Raw genomic sequence first — 12,983 nt, 5'->3', positions numbered from 1 at the left:
TTTTCATTGGTCAACAGGCTTCTATTGCGCCTCAGACGGAGTTTTGACTTAATATTAGTTAAAAGATAAATATTTTGGCACATATGACGTTTCATACGTGTACTACTTGTACTACAATTTCAGTATAACTGTACCAACGTAAACTGTGTCAGAACCAAGACTCGAACCCGAACATTGAGATTGGTAAAAGCAAGAATGGTGACAGAAAACTACAGTTCCACTTGTTGCCATCCTCAAATGAAATGACTCGTGCGTCGCCGCCCTTATTACTATTACGAAACTGAAAGTCCAGCAGCTCATCATCGAATATTCCTCCATGGACACATTTTACCCCTTTGACATTTATCAATCAACTAAATCGACTTTAAATAGACAATATTTGCCATTGCACAGAAATCGTTACTGTTTTTGCAACAAAATTAATCGGCGCGAAATTAATTTCAGTCAGTCTTTTTCAGTCTCTGAATCATTTCCCTGAGTTTCGAATTATTTCACTTGTCAAAGTGATGGACGGGTATCTCCGTGTGATGACGTCATTCTTTATTGATCGAAAACAAATATCAGATAGAATAGAATTTTCAAATAGATTATGCAAATAAGTTTTTTGACGTTAATCTTCGTGTTAGTATTTCAAAAAATATTACGTATTAACGAGACATTGTCAGTCTTACCGATGGTAGACCATCACGTTTAATACGCGCGCGTTCAAAGAACTTTTCGTCGCGCGCGTTCAAGAGGCTTTACAGTACACGCGCGAGTATCAACTTCTTCTGTGTTCTCCTCCAATTTTTTGTCGCGCGAAGTCGTTTTATTAATATCTGTGTATTGCTCTCTCATAAAATGGAACGACTTACATTTTACAGATTGATTTATCGATACTTGACCGGCAAGAGGATTTATGCGTAGAGTAAATACAGGTTTATTCGTCGTGCTAACTTCGTTGTTTCCGCTAATTAGTCATTCTCACGACGTTTACGATACTCGTCTTTTGAAATGTTACGGATGAAATTAACTTTGTAAATTTAACGAGCGACGAAGGATGCCCGCCGCCGGATAGTGAACTCGCGGTTTTGTTGATATGTCGCACATAAGTACAGTAGTAAAGCTGTGTGAATGTGTAGTATGGAACCAAGTAAATTACGAAAAAAAGAACGTAAAGCACATTTTCTTGTTTTTGATGATGAATCAGTTTGTGTCTTGAGTAAATTTTTTACCGTGTTCATGTATTCTAAACACATGGCGCGTTAAAAAAAAAATTAAATCAGGATTTTACACTTTAAGCCAATCAACTTCGTTAAACGTATGACGTATTATATCAAGTTTCCTAAGGTTAGAGTTAAAGGACCTTCAAAATCTTGGCAAACTAGTTCAGAACATTCGGGCCTCTGGCTGGTCGTTTGTAATTTCTCGGCCCTCGACGACCCCCGTCGTGACAATGCTGGCAAACGATTAGGCCCTCAAAAGTGCGTCTTATGGATGATGACGTCATGGCTTGGGTGAAAACAACATCGATAATAATATAAACATATGTAGAGGCATACATATATCACGTTTAAACCTCTGTACGACGCCTCTTATCTGTTATTGGCCCCACGCAACATCCCTATGGGCTTAACACTTTGTTATTTTGTCTCATCATAACATATTTCGGTGGTTATCATCCGTTAAAGTGGCCGCTCAACTTGTTTTTACGTGCGTATATTCATAGAGAGCTTTTGTTTAATGCATTTTCTATACTGCCTTCCGATCAAAAGCAAAACTCGCGCTGCTCTCTACGTCACACGCGCAGAAATTGGTAGATTGACCGGTTGCTAACTATACCAGCTAAATATTTACGAGGAACTACGGTGTGTATACATTAATCAACAGCCGCTTTAAGCAGAGAAAAGGAAAGATAGTCATATAAATATGTAATAGTGTTTTATGAGTTTTAATAGTCTTCACGTACGATCGATGAGACGCCAGAAAGATAACGGCTCCTTGATGCCAGAAATCAATGCATGTTCCAAGCATTTCCGACGCCTGGATTTCCTTTGCTGTCATCCATTTACATTTAACCGATGATGATGAAAGGGCTAGCTTCGTAAGGCCTACTAAAATGGACAATTTCGTACATACACACATCGGTAACGGAGTCCACTGCAATCGATGTGCCTAGCCCCCATTAGATATCATTTTGTAGCCCATAAATTTACGTTTATTGTATACCTTAGTTTGAGAGAAACGAATTGTTTTTTAATCAAGCTTTACAAGGCCCACAAGAAAAAGTGCCAATGAAGGGAGAAGCAGAGAAGTGAACACTAAATTATCGAACAAAACAATTCACTAAAAATGTCAGCGTGATAACAAATATTGTCATCATTTATCACACACATCCAAACTCATTTTTATTCCGTTTTCATGATTACTTTTACCACCTATTTACCGGGGAAAAAATCCTATTTGTGTCAAACATAATAAATCATAAATCGAATTTACTAATTGCAATTTTCTTTGGTGCATAAAAATATAATTTTGCACACGTAACGTAGAAAACAGCAGATGACACAGTCGGAAGTTACGTCAGTATTGATCACACGATTGTTGCAGCAACGGCTGCATGTTACTAGAGTTGAAATTAAGTTCAGCCTTTATAAAAGAAAATTATAATGTGACCAATTTTGTGTTGAGTTATGGATAAGGTGATGTGATATGTGAAATAATAATACTAAAGGCATTAAAATATGCCTACTCCGTGTTGCAATTTCGATGCTTTTGATACGATGGCGTTTAAAGCTTCCCACTTGGACGCAACAGGACTAAAGCTTGGTTCTCTCACTAGGACGCAGCGCAATGATGTAAGCCGCAATCTATAAGTTAATTGACCAATAAAAAGCGACGGATTATTCGAACTGCCGCTTGTGATTGGTAAATTCGCTTGCACTTCTGCTACGTCCTTGCGTTGCGTCCCTTGTGAACCAAGCTGTGTATGCGCGCCCACATTCGAACTGTCGTTTGTGATTGGTAAATTCACTTGCGTTGCGGCTCTTACATCATTGCGTTGCGTCCTATTATAATGGGAAGCAAGCTGTGTATTGGCGCGCCCACATCCGAAATGTGTGATTGGTCAATCTTACCCATCAATTGTGCGCCTAATGTACGTCATTGTGTTGCGTGGTAATAGTAATTACGATAATATTGTAAAAAATAAATAACAATTTATTTATGTTAATATTTATTTTTCATCCAACAGTAAACTCAAGGAGGGAATAATTCTGAATACTATTGTTACGTAATTCAAAATTTTGTCCACTTCATTCAGTATTGTGCCTTTGGTATACACGTTTATGCTTTTCGATTTTTTTTTAAATGTCTTAATAGATAAATAATTTAATAAGACTTCATATTTTATCTCACTCGTGTAGATATACTATAAAGCGATTAATTAAAAGCTGTAAAAAGCTTTCGTATGGATTACTTAATAAATAAATTATCAAAAGAATTAATAAGAAACATTCGTATTTTTTCTCACGTAAACAAATTATACTATAAAGCTATGGATAAAAAAAAGTGCACCACAACCGTTCAAGTGATGGATCGATTATAATGAGGGAAATATATCTATTTATTAATATTTTGTCAATCAAAATATTTCACTATAAAATGAAAAGATAACTAACGATAACCTAAATAATATTGAACCAGGAATGAAACGTTAGGACAATGCATGATTGCATTCGAATTAAAAACAATCTTATGTGTAGAAATAACTATATGAGTTGAAACGAAGTTTAACGACATTAAATGCATCTATTTCAGAGAATTTTATAAATATCGGTACACGTACGCTGGCGTTGTTGTAATTATACTTGTGACGACGACTCAACTAAAACACATTCAACGAAAGGTGGCACAATGATGATTATAAAATCGAGAATTAACCTGGCCGCGATTATGCAATAAAAAAAAACACAAACGTTTGGATATGTTAAAAAAATAAATACATTTAAAATCATGTTCATAAAAACATCATTGATATTCTCAGTATCATAAGAGAAGGAGGAGGCGATTGAAGTTATCATTATCAATGCTTGGTAAATTGATTCCGACTTTCTTTTTTTCAGTAAGCCCACCATAATTCACATTAGAACGCAACGCAAGAACGTAAGCCGCAACGCAAGTTAATTGACCAATCACAAGGAACGGTTCGAATGATCCATCGCTTGGATTGGTCAATTCGCTTGCGTTGCGGCTTACGTCCTTGCGTTGAGTACTAGTGGGAACCAAGCTTAACTTCCGTTGTAGGTCGCTGCGTTGTGTTCAGGTAGGAACAAAGCTTCAGTGGGTTGACGTACCAATGATGTAGTGACCAATATACGTATAGTAGCGACGAACGGGTTGTTGCTAGAGTACTAACAATAACATGCGTAATCAGTAGGCCTACGACGGATAACCACCTCGATCACTTGATACTTCCAGAAATAACGTCGTCTCCCAATGAGAGAAATAATATATTAGACCAATTACTGTAAAATAATATTAATCAACCGTTGGCGTCCTTATAACCAGAGCGCAGGTCATATTGCAAAATCAAAAACTTCAGGTTAACACACTATTGAAGCGCGCACGTCCAACACTCTCTGCACTATCAATAGATGGCCTTCACAAACTCTCCACCAACCCAGCGGCAGACACTACCAATTTTGTCATCTCAACTCATATATGTTTATTGGTGGACTGTATGGCCGGATAACACGGAAAGGAAGCAGTATCGCATTTTTTCTAATAGGCCCAATTAGGTACTACCCCGGGCCAAAACCTTTCCCCCCGCCCACCAACCGAAAGGAACTATAGGCCTATTGCTTATGGTTTTCAATGTTTGGTCCTACGATATTGTTTACATCCGCATTGACGTCATAAGGTAATATACTGTAGGTACGATTCATAGTCATGCCACGTGACACGGCGAGACAGCTGGACAATCGAGTAATTCATAAATAAAAGGACATAACTTACTAGATAATATACTATACAGTCACTCACAGAAAGGGATATAATAAAGTAGATTACTTCAGGGGGACCCATGCGCACCCCCCCCCCCCCCTTCCAATGTCCTACAAGTGATTTCAATCGCTTTTTTGTTCATTTTTTTAAAAACTCAATCATCATTACCAACTGTAAATAATAATAATAATAATAATAACAATAACACTAGCGTTGGTTATATCTCATTGACGTTGTCCAATCAGCATCAGTGACGTCATGCACCGTCTGGCAGCATCGGCCGTGACCTTATCGATTGTGATCAACTTTCACCTACAGTAAGCAGCTTCTACATGCAGAAGAAACAATTATTGCGCATGGGTGGTCCGTTGGTTGAACTCACGTCGAGACACAAGATGAGCATGTCTTGGAATTTTGTTTTCATAATTCGCTGATGATAGCACGTCGCTTGATGGCATTAGATGAGGAGAAGAATCAGGCCGCTTGTAGCAGGTTCAACTTGGGGGTGTGGTAGGCCTAGCGTAGCAATTCGGTTTTTACTACAAATTGCTTCTCTAGTAGTAAAATCACGCATCAACAAAAAAATGCGGCAAAATTTTAGGCCTATACTCGGTCATCGCGGTCATCCATTCAATTACGTTCCGGTCTGTTGTCTGGCATACGGGCAGCACTGCATACGGGGACAATGATAGTAAACAGACACAACAACAAATTACACAACACATTTTCCCTGAAATCCACGTGACAATCACGCTTTAAAAATGTCCGAGAAATGCGCGTGGTGTTACTAAACTTTGAATACCATTATATTAATATTTTCTGAACTGATTCTCTTATCTCGTGCACGATCCTTTGAATAAATGTCTGGTCGTACGGTCCAATCATCTGTCCTAAATTTCATTCAATAGAGACTAAATAAAAGGGTGTCGCATTGAGGCCCTCACCACCGTCGTTGTATTATTCCGTAATTTGTGTGCGAGTGTGGCATAAAAATTAAACAAATCAATACAAGTAATGTAACTGTTATTTATTAACATTGTAAATCATCCAGGTTTTAATAACATATCACACACGATATAAAGTAGGCCTAAGTAAAACAAGTAAGTCAAATAGTAGGCCTACTATAGGCTATGATAAAGGTAGATAGGCCTATCGCCTAGGCTTTACACAATCTTTTTGGCAGGGTATAACCATGGTAAATGAATCATAATAACAGTAAATCCTGAATACCGTAGATAGGTTTATAAATACAGTACCTCTACTTTATTTCCAGTTACTACTATAGACCAATAAAAACTGTGTTGTAACCATAATTACGCGCCTTTTTATTTACAATACTTGGCCTACTATCGTGCTTGAAAATCCCTATCGCCGCCTGACTGTCTCGTGACGTCATGCCTAACGTCTCGCGTCAGCGATTTCACGGAAATGTGCATGCGGAAATTGTATGTTATGACGGCGAGGTACTCAACGTATAGCACAATATTATCGCATATTAGGCTTTTAAATCATTAATATTCTTGAGCACGAAACAAGTCATAAATATGTATGGTAGTTTAGGCCTATTTAATCGAAAACATTGTAGTTTACTAGCTGAAAACTTAAACTATTGGACTCTTGAAGCATATAGGCCTAAAATTGTTTGGAATATTAATCAGTCTGTCTCTCGCATAATTAGGCCAGTAATGTGAGTTTCATGGTAGATTGAACATGGTGTCTAGCCTGTGATGTAACCAGAGCCACTGGTGGGACTAACCCACATTTATTAGCCAAAAGTCTGCCTGGAGGTACTGTACACCTATATCATACCGTAAACATGTACAGTAATGTTACAATATAGGATGGATTGAGCAATCTTTGGGCAAGAATAATATACAGTATAATGATGAGGGCCTGTTTCTGCTGCAACTGCTTAAAATACGGTATAAAAATACGGTATAAAATACGGTATTTTTTATACCGTATTTTTTAGTACCCCGTTTCTGCTAACAATACTTCTTGGGTGGTCGTGTTAAATTTCATCTTTTTTAACCCAAATTGCCATTCATTTATTTGATCGATAATTAAAAGTCGCAATAAAGGAAGTTTTACGTCTCACTTTCAACAGCCTAGCCCTAGTGATAGAGATGTTGTGAGAGCACAGAAAACATCGTAATGGGGACAATTAATTCGTTCCCTCCTCGAGTTATTGTATTTTGCAATGTTGTACTGCTTTCGCAGGCTCTTCAGCTTTGAGTTTACTTGCTTTGGAGACCAGTCTATTCCATACTCCTGCTTTATTTTTTTAGAAATGTCTTTATAAATGTGGTTGTCCCTTTTATTACCTTTTAGTTGGCCAGACATTTTAGCTTCCCCACACACATTTATTTAGTAAAACTGTGACGTCTTCGCTCCACATTTTCGCCGAATATATCTATACACGTGTGTAAAGCAGCTGACAGCGACATAAAATAAAAATACGAATGTTGACCTTTTGTCATGTAAAAAAAAATACGGTATTTTTTATTGGCAGCAGAAACGGGTACAAAAAATACGGTATAAATTTGTAAATACCGTATTTTATCCACAAATTTTGTGGGGAAAATACGGTATACAAAATACGGTATATTTTTTATGAGCGCAGTTTCTGCTGCCAAACCAAAAATATACCGTATATATACGGTATTCAAAAAATACCGTATAATATACGGTATTTAGTTGGCAGCAGAAACAGGGCCTTAGTTTTCTTTATTTCTTTTTCAAATGTTGTTCAATTTTGTAATTGTATTATGAAATTGATATTTTGTAGGCCTTGTTTTTAGCACTTAAATCGTAAAAATGACAGAGTGCATGCAGTATTTTGAATCCTGATCAAAAACGCTGATAGTACGCGCGAGTCGACTCATAGCGAACGATGACTACGCGCGCGTACCATAAACCACACCAAATCAGGAGTTTGACGCGCGCGTAAAATTAATCTCTTTGTGCGTGGAAAATTTGTGTCACGGGCAAGTGAATTGTGTAAGCAAAAACATTTTAATTGAGAGTCAATCATATTATACTAAAAGTACACTGACGTTGAATTTGTATCGGCCTTTGTAAATCCATCATAAACAAGAATATTGTGAAATGAAAGATCTTCGAAAGCGTTTTAAACCGGTTGTTAGTCGGCCATGCATTTCTATAGTACACGGGTTTACGATCACATCAACAAATTTATTATGTAGGCTGCCTAGCATAACAACTTATGTTGGCAACAATTTATTATTTTAACTTTTCATTTACTTATGTTACGCGCGACAGGTCAAACATTTTTTTTCTGGGAAAATGGCCAAAACATAGTTTGCGTGCTGAAACAACGTAAACAGACTAATGAATCACTCTTGAATGTACCAGTGCGTAAGCTGCCATGGAGAAGAGCCCTAAAGTCGCGCTCTGCTCAACTTTGTCGCCACTAATTCGCGGGCATTTAACATACTGAAAATGACTCAACATTTCGAGAAGTCATTTGGCGGGTCGAGCAACATTTTTTCAGCAATAAAATTCCGATATACAATGTTATGTACAGATGCTGTTTCATACGGACGAATTGTATGTATGATGATTACAAAGTATGAACGAATAATATATCATTTGTTAATGCATTACTATGGCATGACATATATGGGCCACCGTAGAACCTATTGCCTTTACACTTGCGGCCACCGTAGCTAAATACAATTATTATACGTATTAATAAATACATTTTTGTTTTTATATATAATTATTGTTATATTATAATTTTGGTTCACCCAATATTCATGTTGATAACCAATTTATTATGGATAGAAATCTCTATAAGCATAACATAAAAAAACAATCTTCACCAGGATAAAATCTTCAAGCACGTCTCTCTCTCTCGAGAGAGAGAGAGAGAGAGAGAATTTGATATTAATCACCGGCTTGCAAAATGCACTTTTCGTATCTCTTTGATGAAGCCGGGAAAAGTAGTTCCCCAACTCACCTTTGACCACCCCAATGCAGGCTATAACCGTTTTGCAGGCTATAAAGCTTTTTTTTGGGCGTAGGCCATTGTAAATCATGTTCCTGCGCTTGTCCTCTCGTACTTTTGTAAATCATTTCCACTCACGAGAGGAAAATTTTTTATGTGGAAAACATAGACAGACTAATACTAATACAAAAGGATAGCACTCACTGAACTTTTCGTTGTATAATACGTTATAACGAAATTCCCAAAACGAAAATGTTGAAGAGCAGGGAAAGGGATAAAACGGAGACCTAAAAGCAATACATCAGTGCAGATGCGCTATCACGCGCGAGCCATTCACCTCTTCCTTCGCACTACTCAACAAAACCCTGTGCGATGATGGTAAGAGATTTTACCGGTGGTGTGGAGAGTCTTTTTGCATGTGAAATTGTGCTGATGCTGAACAGCCGGGCTAACTCCTGTTGGATTGAGCTTAGTGCAACAGTGTGCACAGCCTCAAGGGAGAACGTGTTTGAGGGTAGAGTGAAAGTTTAATAAGTTGCGATTTTTTAGAAATTATAAATCTAGCTATATAGCTGTTTCGTCGTTTTGTAAACATGGCGTCAATAATCTGACTGTGTTGGCGTCTGTATGAGGAGAAATAAGAACCAAAGCGGAAGATGTCATTTCCTAATATGTGCCATAATGTACAATTTGTCTGTTTGTGTTAAGTTTTTGGCATTTCTAAATTTCTGTTTCAGATCCATGATGTGAGTAAGCCTATACACAAACTGGCCTTATGAACGTAAGCACGTGGTTAAGATGTATTTTTATGAAAAGTATATCAAAACAAATTTAATCGTAGCATTCGTTTAGTATGTTCTATCCATACGGCCATTCGACATAATTGATAAAAGATTTACATTTTGTCACACATGGCGTTTCATACATATATTTGAGCTGGAATCTTGCAGACCAACAACGTAAAAAAAAAGACTTAAGCTTGGTTCCCACTAGAACGTAACGCAAGGACGTAAACGCAACGCAAGCGTTTTAACCAATGACAAGCGAAGTTATAGACAGTTAGCAATCACAAGCGATTAAGCCATCGCTTGTGATTGGTCAATTCACTTGCGTTGCGTTACGTCCTTGTGTTGCGTCGCTAGTGGGAACCAAGCTTGACTTTCTCAAGTCTGTATTTTTTTCGTATTTTTCATTTTGGTCCACCAGTCAACAGACGTTTCAATTTTTGTTTGATCCGTCGAGCTAGTAGTATTTGTTTTCGAATGTTGACCTATATTCTAAAACCAAAGGTCATTTAACAGACATGCATCCGGGTGGGTCTGAGCGATAAAATAAACACGGATCTCCCTATAGTGGCTATTTTATAACTGTAGACCTGAAACTTCAGGCTTGCTTTAACCGCGGGGAAATCACGGAGAAAATAAATATGAACATTTTTAACTCAGATGAACGGCATCTGATTAGATGTGCGTAGTTTACGACCAGATGCACGCACGTTCAAGTGATGATATAATACGATTTTTATGCGCGCGTGTAACGGGTGGTAGACGCGCGCTTAACGTCTGGTAGACGCGCGCTTAACGGCTGGTAGACGCGCGCGTAACGGGTTGTGTGGGCGTGCTTAACGGGTTGTGTACTCGCGCTTAACGGCTAGTAGACAAGTGCGTCTACTACTACTAGAGGTATTAAGTTCGTGGTCTAGAGCGATGATCATGGAGGCTCATTAGGCAGACGTGTTATGTAATGAACAGTCATCATTGTAATTAATTCATTCATGCTAAATTTGAATTCAAGGTAAGACGGAAATTACGGATATCAAGTGTATCCTGCTCCTTAACATTGAACATCATTGAGAGATCTGTATAGCAATTAATGCTGTCTATAGGCAAGGCCTACTAGTAAAATAGGCTTATTCGTTATAAATCAAATAAAAACATATCAAATATTTTGAATAAAATTGTAATTATAGATGTATACAGTATCATTACATTACAAATATATACGATTTTTTTAAATAGCAAAAAAAGCTGAAAAGTCAAACAGATGCAGGATAGGCAACGACAATCTCGATATTGAACTTTTTTACAATGGGATCCTCTTGTTTATTTAACATAGAAAGTTAAAAGATCCCCTCTCGTTGCAACTCTCATATAAATACGTAGGCCTATGCTCATCAAGAATGATTTGCCAGTTTGTTGAATACGAGACGGTGTAGGTAGGCCCAGACGTAAGCTCACGTGGAAGTTAAAACGTTCGTTACCGCCCTTAAACATTAGACAACTCCACCGTAACTCCGTGAGTCTGAACATATTACCCATAATATTTAGTGGTTACCTGTTCTGGCTTCTTCCTTGTTCGCCAACGTTGGTGTGGGTAGGTCACCAATTTAACCCGGATAAATTAAAACTTAGCCCGGTCTTTAATCTCTTAAAAAGTTGGATTTCTGCCCGATGATAATGTTTTTGTCACCTGAGCATCCATGCATGTTCTCACTTTCTCTTTTAGATAGGCCTACCGTTTCAAAGTATAGCGTTAAGATCTTTATCAAGTATCTAGCGTAAAAACTTGTGACTATTCAATTTGTAATAATAATGTGAAACTAATTTGTATTTGTAGTATTTTACATTTGTGACGATATCACACCATCCTTTGTACTTGCGGTGCAATAAAATAAATATATTTGTAAAGAATTTAGATCTTTTATTTCCTTTGATATTTTTAATATTACCGTAACAATTTAGGCCTAATTTCATAATCCCGCCGGTGCTCAATTATCGCGCGCTTACTTCTCTTCCCTCTGACAATGAAATTAGTTACATTTTATATAGGCCTATTTCAAGTTGGAACTTTACATTACTGTACTTACAAATTTACTTTTTTTATGTTACGCCCTGTAGTTGCATAATACCTAGCTGAACCGCAGAAATTGAATCATCAAGATCTATACTACTTGTGGTGACCCTTTCGCGCCGATTTGACGCCACAGTTGGCGGGTAGTCTGTTTACACTGTACAGTCGCAGAAGACTGACTAAAACTAATATCTTGTCACTTATAAACCGACTATTTAATGTTGAGGGTGATGAGGGTCGGGGAGGAGAGGAATGAGCTTGAATTGATGAATGTGAGTCAATTAATGTTATGGAAATAATATACTCAGTGAATAACATTCTCAGAATGACTCGTGACTATCCTAGAATGAACTCAAAAGTATTTGATATAAAACCTAAGTAAGGCCTCCCTGAATACAATCGGCATGCTTCTTGATTTATGACAATCAAGCGCGTGCTTTTGTTGCTTCCAATGGCCTTCGAAAACATCTCTACCCATATCAATTCTAATCCGAAAGAGCACTCTCCGTCATAATATTATAACGGATGTCTCGGCAGCGAGGTCATTATTATACGGCTATTCCAACTTTCCAGCAGCAGAGGGAGTAAGTAAACGGAACAGCGTCTGAACGTCTCTCTCTCTCTGTACTCAAGGCTGGGCTAGCCGCCGCGCCGCATAATACATCCCCGACTAGACTATACCAAAGAACTTATAACACAAGAATCTCCTGTTCTTCAATTTTGCATTCAAAACACAGTATCGGAAGTACAGGGTTAAAAGGTCAAACTGGGCGACGCCATTTCACAGCATGGAGCAGCGCCCCCTCCAAACTAGGAAGTCAATTACTCTACCCCCCTAGAGCATTAGCAGAACCCCTCTATGATTTTGACTTTCTAATTTGATGCGGGCGCCCTACTCCTCAGTCAATTACTCTATACCCCCTAGAGCATTAGCAGAACCCCTCTATGATTTTGACTTTCTAATTTGATGCGGGCGCCCTACTCCTCAGTCAATTACTCTATACCCCCTAGAGCATTAGCAGAACCCCTCTATGATTTTGACTTTCTAATTTGATGCGGGCGCCCTACTCCATGGCTCACAATGGCGCCACCCATAGCTCTATTCTATCCCACAATGCCTTTCGAAATTGTTACGCGCTTCGGACGAACAGGAGATTCTTGTGTTATAAGTTCTTTGACT

Source organism: Antedon mediterranea, chromosome 3 (assembly GCF_964355755.1).
Source record: "Antedon mediterranea chromosome 3, ecAntMedi1.1, whole genome shotgun sequence".
NCBI lineage: Eukaryota > Metazoa > Echinodermata > Crinoidea > Comatulida > Antedonidae > Antedon > Antedon mediterranea.
This window is presented reverse-complemented; position numbering follows the sequence as displayed.